General features: G+C 48.3%; 1 long non-coding RNA gene across 1 annotated transcript; it reads left to right on the top strand.

Annotated features, from left to right (window-relative positions):
- The first annotated feature begins 7,239 nt into the window (after window positions 1-7,239).
- On the top strand, window positions 7,240-12,344 carry LOC140635441 (uncharacterized). Its single transcript, XR_012032756.1, has 2 exons — window positions 7,240-7,611; window positions 11,572-12,344. It is a non-coding gene; the product is annotated as an uncharacterized lncRNA (long non-coding RNA).
- Window positions 12,345-14,977: the final 2,633 nt, after the last annotated feature.

The following is a 14,977-nucleotide window of genomic DNA, read 5'->3' as shown; positions in this document are numbered from 1 at the left end:
GGCCCACACAGATCCAGGCCAGGGGAAGGTGGGCCAATGACCAGATGAGGGCCTGCTTTGAGTGCACAGGGATTAAGGCCAAGGGGGTGGCTGAGGGGCCATCTGGTTTTAGGACATGTCAGAGCCATAGATGGACCTAACGACTTCCCATCTCGTGCGACTGGTCCCTGCCCTTCTGTTCCATTCTTCTGGCTTTTATATAAGTCTGGATGGGTGTTTATTAGGCTCTTTCTCTGACCCATTTACTTCCATGGCAGATAGAAGAGGAGTGCTCAGTGGGTGGTCAGGAAGCAGAGGCCAGCAGAGGGAGTCACACGGGAGCCAAAGGAGGTAGATGTCCGCAGCCACATGTCCTCACTCCCCTGGGATGTGCAGGTCATGCGCGGGTCCATCCCTGGGGCTCTTCTTTGAGGCAGTCAGGTCCCGCTATACGAAGCACCAATAACAGCAGTAGCAAAAATGGACCTGAAAGTAAATGATTTGCATCAGCCAAACTCACCAACAGACAACTGAGAGTTGGCTGAATGATGGGATGAACAGGACATTAAAAAAATACCCCGAGACATAATGTGTGTTTATCTTGGTGAATCAAGCACTCCTTTATTTATTTATTTTTTATTGTTTAATGATAAGGCACATTGCTGCATCCCCAGAGAGAAATTAGGGGTGGGGTGGGGCACAGAGATGGTCCTCCAGCCTTGGGGCGCTGGTGATGCACTAGTGAGGCATCACCAGAGGAAAGATGCCATGGTGAGGCATTCTCACCATGACCAAAGATGGTCAAGAGGATCTTCTGTTGATCGGGACTGAGAGAAGGTAACACCTGGAACCTTGGCAAAGACAGAGAGGAAGTCATAGGATTGGCAGGAAATAGTGACGATGGACCAGGAGCCAGTGAAGATGCTTCTGTGTGCCCTCAAAGCCGGTTGATGACAAGTGGTGGTCATCATAAGTCCTGGTGTGCCTGGTCCACCTGATCTCTGGGACTGAGGCTGTACTTCCTCCTCGGGACCAGCAGGTGGCTTTAACCCCAGGCGGGAGCCTGGCACAAACTAGTCAGGGACCAGGCCAGCTGGCCTCCCTATGCCGGGGATGTGACATCAGTAATCCTACCTCGGCAGTGCTGACCTGCTACTGTGGCCCATCCACCCCTCCTCGCTCTGTTGTGGAGCCTGCCAGGCTGATGGGTGGATTCTGAACCTGGGAGCAACCATTCACCCAAACACTAACGCACACCTCTCAACACCTGCTTTTGATCCACCAAATTCAGATTACTTGTGATAATGTCTCCACATAGCCTTCCTGTAATGGTAACAAGTGTGTTTCTGCTTTTAATTCAGTGTTATTTCACCTGTTAGAATCAGCATAGTCTCCATCCAAATATTTAGAAAGCAAAATAAAGTTTCAACCTATTTCTCATGTTTCCATTATTACAAATAGCACTGACATGAGTATGGGCGTTTTGACGCCAAAGTAGAAAGATCAAAGAATGATTTTACATTCTCATTATATGTTTCCAGGTAACATTTTTCCCCACTTGCCACTTTTCCTAAAGGCTCTAACTCCCAGTAGAAAATCAATTGCTGGTGCTAGAATCTTGAGAAGTTGAAAATGTACCCTGCCCTCCACTGGTCAGGTGCCACTGTCTCTTCTCTGTTTGAGGCTGACATGGGAACCTGCTTCTCTTGAAACAGCAGATAGGATGGGAACCTGAGTCTTTCCGCAGGTGAGCATCGATGTTGTTTGGGGCAAAGTGCTCAGATGCCATCTGAACGAGTAGAATCATGTCATCAACCCCAGTTATATCCATTTTCACCTCTGATGGTGTACTGTTTTCTGATGTCCGAGCCTAAATATCTTCCATCAGTGATGGGCTCAGTCATCACCTGCAATGGGACTCACCTGTGTTTATAGGTCTGAAAACCATCCAGCAGCTATGACTGCTCATCAAGGGGAAAATCACCACCAACTTTATTCATTTTTAATATTTTGTTGGATGAGTTATGTTTTTCTCACTTATATTCCTAATTTTTAATCTTTACGTAAACATTTTAAGTTGTGGGGTGCCTGGAAGGCACAGCTGGTTAGGTGTCCGACTCTTGGTTTCCACTCAGGTGGTGATCTCAGGGTCATGAGATGGAATCCTGAGTCCAGCTCCCTGCTGAGCGGGGAGCCTGCTTTTCCTCTCCCTCTGCTCCTCCCACTCATGCTCAATCTCTCTCTCTCTCAAATAAATACATTAATTAAAAAATTTTTAAGTTGCATTTTTCTTGTGAAGAAGCTATTTTGAAATTAAATCATTGCTTTTAAGGAGGTTAGTAAAATCTGAAAAGCTCAACAGAGTACAAGTAAAAAGTGTCCACCTCCAACAAACCTCTCAATCTCCTTTCCCAGAAACAACCAGGTGTTTTTTTTTATTATTCCCCAGATCTGTTTGTTGTATAAACAATGTGTATATATTTTTATATTTACATATTCATTCTTGTTTTAAAGCACTGAGGTTAGCTACAGCCACACCATGTTGGTGCCTTGACTGTTTGCACATTGCAGCGTAGGAGCTGTCTCCTTGTGCTAACAGGTTCACAGCATTTCATGCATGGATCTGCCACCGTTGGGCTGCCTTGGGGAGGCATTCTGGTTATTTCCAAACACCTGTTGCTACTAGTAGCAGTGCAGTGGAATCCTGGTTTCTCATCCACCATAGGTGTGTGTGGAACACATACATATTTAGAAGAGGAATTACTGGGTCAGAGTATCTGAATTTGAAATTTGGTAGCTATTTTTGTGATCTTCCCCACAGTTTTTAATTTGCATGTTTAACATTATGAGTGAGGTCAAACTTTTTTTTTTCTGTTTTTGTTTTTTTAAAGTAAGCTTTTATGCCCAACGTGGGGTTTGAACTCGTGACTCTGAGATCAAGAGTCCCATGTTCCACCAACAAAGCCAATCAGATGCCCCTTGTGATAAATTGCAAAGCTGTTTGTATTTTCTTTTCTGAGAATTATCTTGTCCTACATGTTTTATTGGGTTTAAACAATTGATGTATAGGATTCTTTATATAATAAAGAAACTAGCTCTTCGTCATGGGCATTATAAGAAGTAATTTCTTCGATTTTCCGCTTGCCTTTTGTCTTTGTTATATTTTCCTGCAGAATTTTTAAAGATGTAAAATTAAATATGTGGTTAAAATATGTATCTGTGTATCTTATGTGTGTCAGGAGTGTGTGTTATGATCGAAATCTGACACCACAAGTGTTTCCTCACCTTCCTAACAGTCCCTCCCTCTTCCAGCAGAGAACCCCATTCCTTGAAACACTGGGGAGCCTACTCACGCTGCCACCCTACCACACAAAATCGTTTTGTCACAATATCACCAGTGCAACTTCTGAAAAATCAACCTACTGGGTGAGCTTCAATACTTTTTTCTAGTTCTTCTTGTCATTTGACTATGTCCTACTAATTGCTGTGTAATTTATTTGAATAAATTCCTTTTCTGTGTTGTACGGAATCAATTTTTTAAAAATAATTTCATTCATAAATCTTTTTAATAAAAATGCCATCCGGACTTTATGTCATATGTAGGGTAGCTTCTCCCGCTAAGACTATGTAGAACTTTCTCCATGTTTCTTTAAGTGCCTTTAATTTTTTTATGTCCAAATGATGCAAGAAATACAGAATGCAATTGGCTAACACACAGTGTATTAGAACAGTTTCTAACAGCTACAGAGGAAATACCAACAAGGCGGACCTACTGTCTTGGCAGAACCAGGCTGGTGACAGCAACAGAGCAGGTGAATGTGGAAAAGATCAGAGGGTGAGGCCAGTGCTTGGGACGCGAGGGCATGATGCTCCTGTGGCCGAGTGGCCACTGCTACTCTGAAGAGCTGCAGGTGCAGGGTTCCATTGGAGCCCAGACTCCAGGTGACCAGGCCACTGCAGGTGACCTGAATGGCGTCATAAGGGAATAATGACGTGAAGCTGGTTTCAGACTCTCCAAATCTTTGCTCTCACCAAGGACTTGCTTACACACAGGTGGTGTTGTCTCTTGTCGTGAACCAGATATGGGCTCATAAACAATTTGTTCTGCTATGTGATTATTGTCAGAAAGGAAGATTTAGTATTCAAACCCTCATCTCTGACGTTTTAATTTTTGTGGATATTTTAAAAAATGGAATTGCTGTGACAGCCATATGGCAGGCAGGTCAGTGATTACCTAGGGGAGTGTATGTATTGGTAGGATTTTTGTTCAGGTATAACACGCTACAAACTGTGCAGATCGTGAGTGTCCCCCTGATGCGGCCGCCATCAGAGAGAGCACATTACCTGTCCTTGGAGACTCCCTCCCACCCTCTCTGTCCTCCCTGTCCTCACGAAGGTGCTCCCTCCCCGACTCCTGCCCCATGGTCAGCATGCTCCCGGTTGCCTGCTGCAAATATCCTCTAAATGCAGTGGTCTCTGTGCTGTGTCTGGAGGCTTTGGTCCAACACCACACGTGGCCCTCGCCGAGGTTGGGTATGCTCTTCTGCTCTTCTTTCCTGTTACACTGTTGCTGGATATTTGGGTCCTTCCTGATTCCTTGTTACGAATAGATGCATTCAGTGCATCTATCTGTATGAATTAGAAGACAAAATTCACACCTGCAGGCACAACCTCTTTGGAAACATGGCAAACTGAGGGGGTTGTATGCACAGCTGTGATTTTTCCACCTAATTCTTACTGACAGGCACACTTACAACTATGCTACTCCAAACAACAGGTTCTGCAGGAAACTTTTTTCCTTGGATGTTCTAGGTCAAAACCATTTTGTCACTGTGGTTTAGACCTCGGGGCCTTTTTTACTTTCCGTGAAGTTGGGTTATAGTCCCTGGAGGAGGCTCCCGGATTCATTCCTGGCAGCTGTAATGGAATTCTGGCTTGGCTTATTTATGTCTCTTTTTAAAAAAGATTTTATTTATTTATTTATTCATGAGAAACACAGAGAGATAGAAAGAGGCAGAGACATAGGCAGAGGGAGAAGCAGGCTCCATGCAGGGAGCCCGACGTGGGACTCGGATCACGCCCTGAGCCAAAGGCAGATGCTTAACCACTGAGTCACACAGGCCTCCCAGTCCTGGTTTAATATTAGATCTCATCTACACACCCCCAGGCCACAGGGATTTGCATTTTGTGTTTACAGAGTCAGTAAAGGTCTATATAGCAATCCCAATCAACCTGTTCATAAACAAAAAGTCATGAATGATTTTCAACTAGAAGGATATTTGTGATGAGAAGCCACCACAGCAAGCAGAGGGGAGGCCCAGCTGTGGAGAGAAAGAACACCAATCTTCTTCTTCCATCCTGGAACAGTCATGGTCATGAAAAGGAGCTCAGCACTGCCTCTCAACTCCAGGCTGGGCAGGGCCTTGGAGGTGGCCTGTGGGTCTCAGCTCCCTGCCATTTGCACACAAACCTTATTTTCAACTTAACTTTTAGTGTTTTTCTGATGAGTGTGGTAGCCATGGAGCTGGGTCCATGGCCACTGGCTTATAAGTCAGACCAAGTATTTATTTATTTATTTATTAAAGATTTTATTTATTTATTCATGAGAGACAGAGAGACAGAGAGAGAGAGAGAGAGAGAGAGAGAGACAGGCAGAGGGAGAAGCAGGCTCCATGCAGGGAGCCCAACGTGGGACTTGATCCTGGGTCTCCAGGATCACACCCTGGGCTGAAGGTGGCGTTAAACCGCTGAGCCACCCAGGGATCCCCTAGACCAAGCATTTTTTGTTAAGGTTTTTAAATTTTATTTTTAAGCAATCTCTGCCCCCAACCTGGGGCTTGAACCCATAGCCCTGAGATCAGGAGTCACACGCTCCACCTGCTGAGCCAGCCAGGCACCCCCGGGCCAAGCATTTTTATCATACAGGGCTCTACATTTAGTGTGCATAAAATTTACTTTATTTTTTTTAAAGATTTATTTATTTATTATTTATTTTAGAGAGAAAGAGTGAGCATGATGGGGGAGGGGCAGAGGCAGAGGGAGAAGCAGACTCCCTGCTGAGCAGGGAGGTCAATGTGGGGCTCAACCCCAGGGACCCCAGGATTGTGACCTGAACTGAAACCAAGAGTCAGATGCTCAACCAACTGAGCCAGGCAGGTGGCCCTAAAATATATTTTATTTATGTGAATGACATTTCACCTGGTCCTTAGAGTGTTTTACTGATACTGACAACTGGTATCTGTTAAAAACAAGGTTCTAGATAACCATTCTGATTTGTGTAATTACAAGAAAGACTACAAAGCAGCATTCTCATGTGCTCACCTCACAAAAATAGATTTGTTTTTTCATGCCTAATATTGGAGCTAAGTAACTAAGTGACTGTCCAGGGACTTCTCCCCTGAGTGGCAGAGATGCCTTCCTCTGACCAGCCAGAACTACACATAGACTCAAATATCGGCTCCGGAGAGAGGTCGTTCATCTACTCAACAAAATACTTAGAATGTATTGTGGCCAATGTACCATGCTTCCAGGCTGAGAGGGAACTAAAGATGAATTAAAAATAAAACTTTTATCAAAGATGAATCTTCGTATGTGGGGAGGTGTTAAGCCAAGTGCAGAGAAGACTGTAAGTCTCCAGTGACGAGTGTCTGGGGTGGTGGTGGGTGGGTCAGGTGTGTGGGTCCACGTGGGGGGCTTCTCGTTGCTCCAAGGGCTTGGAAAGGATTTGTGGAGGAAATGGTGCCTGCGCTGGCCCGGGAAGGATGGGGGAGCTCGGACATGTGGGATTGATGGGCAGGGGCTCCTGGCACGTTCCTGGTGCCAGAGGGAGCGGGAAGGGTCTTTCAGCCTGAACTGAAAATGGGAAGTCTTCTGTGAGCATCAAAATGTTCAGAGAGGGCAGGCAAGTGGATGCTCACTGGTAGGATCCAGTGGGGGGTGGGGGGTGGGGTGGCGGGGCAGGGGGTGTGTGTGTCTTGAAAGGTGATGAGGTCCCACCGGTCCTGGATGTGACCACCTGTTGGACTAGAGAGCTGTTGGGGCTTTTGTGTCTGCTCTTCTTTGCTGCCCTTTGGGGCTGTCAGCGTCTCCAAGGGACTGGGTTTGAGGGAAAAATGCTGCCCGACTGCTCGAGGGAGGGGACGTGTGAGCCAGGGTCTGAGGGGTGCGTTGCCTGGGACCCGCCCAGGGTGCAATGACATGGAGGGAATCAAGAGGCGAGCCACGTGGATGGTGTTCTAGGGTGAAACTGCAGAACCTTGATCACCAGGCTAAGTACTTTGGACGTTTCTTCCTGAAGGCAGTTGGATTCCTTTAAAGGCAAATCTGACATGTGCCAGGGAGACTGTCCCTGCCCACGCCTTCAGCTGTTTTGGAAAGTCCTTGCAGCCAGAAGTGCTCATTAGCTGCGGCTCTCTGCCAGCCTCCTCCTGGGAGGGACATTGTCCTGCTTCCCGGCTCCTCACCATCTGCGGACCCACCCCAGGGCCCAAGTGAGAAAGAGGACCTGCTGGGTGAGCACTTTCCTGGATGCAGGAGAAGGCTGGGAGCCGCGCCCTGACAGAACCGGGAGCAGCAGGACATGTCCGCGGGCGGGAAGCCACAGCAGAGCCAGGAGGACTGTCACTCTAGGAGGTGGGATGGGGGCCTGCTGTGGGCAGCTGGACTTCCGCGGCCTGAGGGCTGAGAGCAGGGGACAGCTGGGTGACCAGGCCTGCCTTGAGTCATCCATGGTGTGGTCTGCCCCATGGCACTGTGCCTACAGGTGGGAGTTGTGGCTGAGACCATGGGTGATGCTTTGAGCACCTGATTTTGGCCCCTGGTGCAGAGACATGTAAACATGGTGGTAAAAGGAACAAGTCAGGAAGAATGAGCACATACACACATACACATACGTGATCTGTGCGTGTACATACACATAAATACATGGTAGGTACTTAGTCCATGGTGGGGGGAAGGGAAACCATCAGATATTTTTGTGGGCAACCAAATACTTAAAAATTGTTTCCCAGCAAGACTTTCTCAAAGGATTCCTCATGATGCAGGCGTGACTTCTAGGAATTCTGATGTGTAAAGGGTGTTTTTTAGGGGAGCATGGGGGTTCTCACTCATCGGAATTCAGTGGTCTCACACGGCCCTGGCACCTCCAAGGTGTCCCTGAGCTCAGGGCTTACCGTAGCTCAGTCCTGGGATTTTTAGGGCCAGCACCTGGATTTTCTTTGTCCACTGAGGGACAGACTCCTGTTCAGTAGAATTCCAGCAGAATGATTTGCAGGAAGGGGTTTCCTTTCCAGCAACCAGAATGCCTGGGTCTCTGATTTGTGCCTGCAGGAGAGCTGCCGTCCCCAGTGGTAGCGGGGCTCTCGGTGACTGCACTGGGAATCAGAAGACTGTTTCTGAAACATAGGACACAGGCAAGGAAACATGGCAGTGAGGAGTGCTTCCCCCATGTTCTGGAAGCCTGATGGACAACAGCCCCTTCTCAGCAGAAGATACTTTTCAGGGACGTGCAGGATCCTGGACAGAGATATATGCCATTGGCTCCTTTTGTCCCCCTGGACCCATGTTTTCCTCTGAACTCACCTATTCTCTGACACTTGGTCTTTGGGTGGCTTTAGTATTGCCGATGGAAACTACAGTCAAGGTCTGTTGGCTGGCGGGTGATGCGGGTCCAACCTCCCAGAGTTTGAGGAGTAGATTACTGTTTCAGCCCATTGTGTTTATTAAATCAGTAGTTTGGGAAGGATGTCAGCTTCTCTGAGTTTTTCCCACGTTGACAAATGTGTTATTTGTGTAGGGAAATCAACATGACCCCCCCTTCCCAGCAGCCTTGGCCGCGCCCTCTCTCCAGGAAGAGGGGATAAAGGCCAGACAGACAGAATATTATCGAGTCTATGCAAACTCCTACAGCACACCTTGTATTCCCCTCCAATTATGTGCTATTCCTTCATCTGTGGCAGGAGTAGGTAGCTTTGCTAGGAAGAGTGGGCCAGGACGCTTCTCTGGAGCACCGCTTTCACTGTGAATCTTTAGCTTCTGACGAACCCCTAACCTTGAATGACCTCTGGCACTCAGCCATGTTGCAGGCTTGTGTGTATGTGTGGACGTCTTCACCAAGAAAACATAGGAAGTCACATAGTGGGGACCCCCTCTCAGGCAGCAGGTAGTGAGCCCACAGGGGGCACTGGGCGGGAGGACTTACAGGGGGATTAACCCAGAGGATGGAACGGGGCATGGCTCAGGGAAAACAGATGTCTTCAGGGTTGTTGGCCGGCCCATATGTGGGCGAGTCATCTCAGGAAGCATCATACTGTGCACACTCATTTTAGGGTTGACTTAATAGTATTGATCCACAGGAATTTAGCAAACTGTTTGCCTCTGTTCTCTGGAAGGTAAATATGGAAAACCCCATGGAGGTCACAAAAGTGTTAGGGGTCATCTACACAGGGGAAATAGCGCTGGCCTGTCCTCTCCATTGTGGCATGTGACGCTTTACCTACCGAGCCTGCGGGTACGTCCACATGACCAGTAGAAAGAGCAGGATCTGGAAGCGGGGAGGCCAGATTTCAGCCACAGATCATCACTCACCCACCTCAGATGGCTGTCCCTTCTCGAGGATGGAGATCTGATAACTAGGACATGGAGTTGACATGAGAACATCATGAAATAAGGTGGTGAAAGTGCTCAATTAATTGTAAGCCCTCAAAAAATGAGAGAGCCCTCAGCATTTGACCTAGAACACCACCTTGTTTTCTGAGGCAGCAATGAGAAGCACATTAGCTGAGCCTCAGGGCTTCATCTTTGGTTCTGTTGGCATTTGGGGTCTTAGATGTCCTTTCTCTTTCCACATAATTGGGATTAAGTTAGAAAGCTACAGTCCTGCTGGAAGCTCAGAAGAGACACACTGTTTGCTCTGGTTTGCTTGCAGATGAAGGTGAGACTACATCTTGCATCTTTCCGTCCAGGGAGGTAAGCTGTACGTGGGTTCTAGAAGGTTGTGAGCTGTCAGGTGACGGGAACATGGGTCAGGCAGAATCGCATGGGGCCACGGCCCGGGAGGCGATGTGACCACCACAGGCAAAAAACCAGTAGGGCCCATGTGCCCAGAGCTGCTGGTAGCCTCTGGGACTTTTGTCTGCCCCCCACCTCCCTGCCACTGCCACCAATAACAATGGGCATTTTTGACTTAGTGTTTTATGACAAAGGACAGTGGGGTAGGGGACGTAGAATACGAGAATACGAGATTACTGATGATGTATATTCTTGATATTGGTGTAAATGTTGGTTCAAGGCCACACATCATACGTTTCCACCCCCCGCTTGCCTTTTCCTGCCGTGACCCTTGGGTTTATTTATTTATTTATTTTTATTTATTTATTTTTTTAATTTTTATTTATTTATGATAGTCACACAGAGAGAGCGAGAGAGGCAGAGACACAGGCAGAGGGAGAAACAGGCTCCATGCACCGGGAGCCCGATGTGGGATTCGATCCCGGGTCTCCAGGATCGCGCCCTGGGCCAAAGGCAGGCGCTAAACCGCTGCGCCACCCAGGGATCCCCCGTGACCCTTGGGTTTAAACCTGGTGCGCTCCCAAAGGTGCTGCCTGTGGCCCACCGTTTCTGTGCCCCCTTCTCGTCCGCAGCGCCAGCTGGGTTGGATGCTCTTGCCTGAACGAATGCATGTGGGTTTTCCCCACAGCAGAGCTTGATCTGAAGACCTGGGTGCAGGGAAGAAGCAGAGAGATGGGGAAGGAGGAAGAGCATTACCAAGAGTCCACACTGCTTTGAGCAGTACCGGCATTACTCCCCCCGCCCGGCCCCTTTCAGGAAGCATCTAGATGCCTCTAGAAGACAGATGTTTCTTCAGTGCTTCTGTCCCCTGTCACTGAAGGGACCTGCACTTGCCGGGGGCCTAGTGGGCCCTGAAAGACCCCTGCCTGTCCCCTGGACAGTGGTGACAAGTTCCTGATATTCTTCCTGCCTCTGTGTCTGCCTCCAACCTGCCCTGCGTGTACTGTCGGAGTAGCCTTCAAAGGAACTCCTGGCTCGCAAGGCTTCATGATGTCACTGAGAAGAGATTAGCTGCTCGGGATGGCTCCCCAGATCTCTCCAGTTGACCTCAGACTCCTTGCAGGGAGCCTGGCCCCAGGCCAGCACCACTAGCACCCCCGGGCACCCAGACCTTCCTACCCCCACATGTGGTCTTGCTCTCGCCTGCCTTCTTCTCAGCATCTGGAGCCCTACCTGTCCCTCAGGGACACCTGTCACCCGTGTCAGCTTTGCATCTCTGTGTATACTCAACGGTGTGGCCCTACAGCACTGCAGGTGATGTGGCTGAGCAGGTGGGAGACCAAGGGGGCCACTGGGGGACTTTCCCCAGAGGGTCTGGGGTCACCCTGCTCTGCAACTCATCTGGGTTCCCCACCAACTTCATCTCCTTGCTGTCATGGAAAGGAGGCCCCTTGTCTTTTTTTGGGTGGCGCTCAGCTCCTGGAGGCTGCTCTCAGGCCCTTGCATATGGCCCCCCATCTCCGAAGCAGGAGGACCCCCTCGGGTGAAACCGCCCCAGTTCAAGTCTCTGCCTTCTTCCCGCAGAAGACTCGGTGCTTCATCCTGGCCTACGTGGAGGAGCTCCCCTGTGCCAGAAAAGGTAAAACCATCACGTGGATCATCCCACCCACACTCAGAGGAGATGACATCATGTAAGGGTGAGAGTCCTGGAGTCACTGAGGTGGGACTTCCAGAGTGCGCTGTCCTTCCTCAGAGCCTCATAATGACGTGGTAACAAATTCACTGGGCTGCCCTGGTGTTGCTGTGATGTCCTCCCCCCTCCTGCTCCCGGAGACTCAGGCCACTGGCCCTGCTCACCTGCCCCTTGGCTTCTTTCAATTTGTTCCCAAAGTCTCTGAGTTACTTTGGTGCCAGAATGTCTTTTGGAAAAACACATCAAGGACAGAACGTGAAAGGAATGGTACAGAAATAAATAAATGAAGTTCTATAGAAGAGGGAGGGAGCAGTTGCCAGGCACTCCTCGCCCCTCCAGCATCGCACCAATGGTGGCGCTGCCTTTGCTGCCCACCAGTGACATCCATCAGAGACTCAGCAGTGCTTCGGACATGCATATCCTGACGGCCTGGCGGTCTTACAAGTGTCATGAAAGTGCACACGAAGGTTTGAACCTCCTGATTCGCATGATTTTGTGGGAATTTATTGGTCCATTGGATGGTGAACCATTTTCAGAGATCATGTCTGGTAGCTTCTGGGAAGAGGACCAGTAACTTATTCTCAAGTGACAGTTTGGTTGGGCTTAGGACTTTTTGTTTTTTAAAGCTGTTTCACATAAAAAAAATAAAATAAAATAAAAACTTTTTTTGTAAAAAAGAATCAGACATTTAGAAGAGGGGTGTGTGGTTTCCGTAAGTTGTATATGGGACAAATCTTGTTCGCGGGATTATTGTGAGCGACGCTCACCAGGAAAGCACTTTGATGTATGGTAAAAACTTTATTCAGACTTGCAAAAACAATAATGTTAAAATATAAATCTAATTCCGGGAGCCCCTGGGTGGTTTAGCCGGTGAAGTATCTGCCTTCAGCTCATGTCATGATCTCAGGGTCCTGGGATGGAGCCCGGGGATGGAGATCTGCTTCTCCCTCTACCTGCTGCTCCCCCTGCTTGTATTCTCTCTCTCTCTCTGTCACTCTCTCTCTCAAATAAATAAACAAAAATAAAAATAAAAATTTACATCTAACTCCTTTACAGAGTTCACAATCACACAAAAATTTGTTTTTAATCCAAAGGAAGTTTGTTTTCACAAACATTTTAAGTTAGAACTTAATTGCTAATTCCATTCCTTATAATCCAACTGAGCCCATTTGTAGGATCTGGGACCATTTGGAAAGTGTTTCTATGACAGTATTAGGTATTTCCCTGGGATCCTCAGCCTGGGGACTTATCATAAGTCTGCTGCCCCCTGGGGCCATCGCATCAGCCACCAGGTCCTGCACGGCCGAGGGGCCTTTCAGCTGCCAGGTCTCTGAGTGGTGCCCCATAGGGCCCTGGATTAGGTTGGTACTTGGTGTTGTTACCAGTACAGTAATCTGAGAGCCAGGTGTGGCTGGCTGGCCATTTACAGATGAGGACACTGAGGCTTCCAGAGATTTAAATTAATGGTCCAATGCCACACAACTAGTTAGTGGCTGAGGTGGCTTCCTCTGCAGTTCTGTGACACCGAGTCCATCTGCTATGCTACTTTTTAGAGACTGACCAACGAAGTTTTATTTTCTGGGCAGACTTTGGCAGGTGAACACAGGCTTGTTGAAAATTCCTTCTATTCATTATGCCCTGCATCTTTTTTAAAAATTTATTTTTATTTTAAAAAATATTTATTTGAGAGAGAGAGAGAGAGAAAGAGAAAGAGAGAGAAAGAGAGAGAGAGAATGAGCAGAGTAGAGGGGCAGAGGGAGAAACAAACTCCCCGCTGAGCAGGGAGCCTGATGCCGGGCTCAATCCTAGGATCCTTAGATCACGACCTGAGTTGAAGGAAGATGCTTAACCCACTGAGCCCCCCAGCCACCCCAATAGGTATCTAAGAAAGCTTATTGTCAGACTGATGTTAGATTTGTGGCTTAGGCTGCTAGCATGACCCTGAGGGAGTCGTTTACCTGATGGCGGCAGGCAGGATCGGCAAACATCTCTCCCCACCCCGAGGTCCAGCCAGTGTCAGGTACGCAGGCCCGCCTGCTAGCCTGGTTCCGTGGTTTGGTTCAGCACATCTCCCCAACGTCCTGCTCTCTGAGTCACATGCACGCCCCAGAGGTAACAGTGTCAACGAGTCTGCTGCTTCTGAGTGCAGCTGTGAGGCTCAGCTCTGGGTCAGGTGTGGCACCCAGAGCAGCCAGGCAGTCATGTGGTTCAGCAAACCTGTCAGCCCCAAGTCCAAGGTGATACTGGTCCCTTGTTCAGACCCACAGGACATGTCTGGGTCCTGCCTCAGGACTTTGTGATGTATGGCACTCTCATGGTCTCCTGGAACTTCCTGTGTGAGGTCAGCTAGTTAGTGGACACCTGTGCATTGTGTCCAATAGGGAACCAGATAAGCTGCTTCCAGTCCTCGCACATTCTATGTTTTAGATGTCTTCACAACACACAGTACAGGGCTGTCTCTGAGATATACATCTCGTTGGATCAGTCCCATTTGCCCTGTCTGGGGACAACTTGTGGACTTGCTGTCATCAGGCAGGGCCCAAATGAATGAGCGTGGGTGCCTCTTTGAGCTGGGGAGGCTGTTTTGCGGCTTGAGTGGTGGCTGGGGCAGGCAGGGTACTGCAGGGAGGAGGTCACGAGGGGCACAGGTGCCGTGACACCTGGAAGCCAATGGGACAGTGTGGACTGCCCAAAAGTAAACCCACAGGTACATAGCTAATTGATGGTGGACAAAGCAGCCAAGATGATTACATGGGGGAAGGATAACCTAGTTCACTGGAACAAACTGGATATCCATCCAGGGAAAAAAGAGCTATGACCTTATTTCATAGATCTTGGACTTAAACCCAAAAGTTACAATTATAAAATTTCCATAAGAATATGGGAAAAAAATCTTTGAAATTTTGGGTTAAGCAAGATTTCTTATGACACCAAAAGCGCAAAGCGAAAAAAAAAAAAAAAAAAAGCTACACTGAACTTCATCGAATTAGAATTTCTGCTCTTTGAAAGACACCAGTAAGAGATAAAAACGACTCGAGGCACCTTGGGGGTTCTATCGGTGAAACATCTGCCTTCGGCTCAGGTCACAATCTCGGGGTCCTGGGATCCTGATCTAGATACTTACCAAAGAGAAATGAGAACAAATGCTCAGAAAGGGACTTGAGTCCATGAACGTTGATAGCAGGCTTATCCCTAAGAGCCGGGCCAGGGAACAACCCACATGCCTATCAGGAGGGAAAGGTGTAGACAAACAGCGGATGCTGCTCAGCATTGAGGAGGACCCATCAACAATGTGGT

This window comes from Canis lupus, chromosome 6 (assembly GCF_048164855.1).
Source record: "Canis lupus baileyi chromosome 6, mCanLup2.hap1, whole genome shotgun sequence".
In the NCBI taxonomy this organism is placed as follows: domain Eukaryota; kingdom Metazoa; phylum Chordata; class Mammalia; order Carnivora; family Canidae; genus Canis; species Canis lupus.
Note: the sequence above shows the minus strand (reverse complement) of the source record. Positions and strands in the feature narration are given on the sequence as shown.